The sequence below is a fragment of the Eleutherodactylus coqui genome, unplaced genomic scaffold, assembly GCF_035609145.1.
Source record: "Eleutherodactylus coqui strain aEleCoq1 unplaced genomic scaffold, aEleCoq1.hap1 HAP1_SCAFFOLD_42, whole genome shotgun sequence".
Classification (NCBI taxonomy): Eukaryota; Metazoa; Chordata; class Amphibia; order Anura; family Eleutherodactylidae; genus Eleutherodactylus; species Eleutherodactylus coqui.
The window spans coordinates 1267770-1268315 of record NW_027101829.1 but is presented as its reverse complement, the minus strand read 5'-3'; positions in this window follow the sequence as shown (position 1 = coordinate 1268315).

Sequence of the window (546 nt, the reverse complement as noted above, 5' to 3'; positions counted from 1 at the left end):
TTTTATACAAGTCTTGCTACAATGACTGGGAATCAAAAGCAAAGCCAGACCCCATGTACATACAGCTGTTTCCGGGTTATTGCCCATCATCAGTGTACAGTAGGAGTCTGGCTTTTGCTAGTGAGAGGCCAGGGACAGGGGTCAGAAACGCTCTTTTCTCCTTAGGGAGAGCAACTATATACTATAAATAAGTGAGGAGACTCAAATGGCCACGCACGCTCCTCTGGGTAATATGCAAATAAGGGAGATGGAATAAATCCTCCACAGTGCCACCTATTGAAAGGCAGCATTCCTTCGAGTCAAAGTGAGACTTTTTATACAAGTCTTCTTACAATGACTGGTATTCAAAAGCAAAGCCAGACTCCATGCACTTACAGCTGTTTCCGGGTTATTGCCCATCATCAGTGTACAGTAGGAGTCTGGCTTTTGCTAGTGAGAGGCCTGGGACAGGGGTCAGAAACGCTCTTTTCTCCTTAGGGAGAGCAACTATATACTATACATAAGTGAGGAGACTCAAATGGCCACGCACGCTCCTCTGGGTAATAT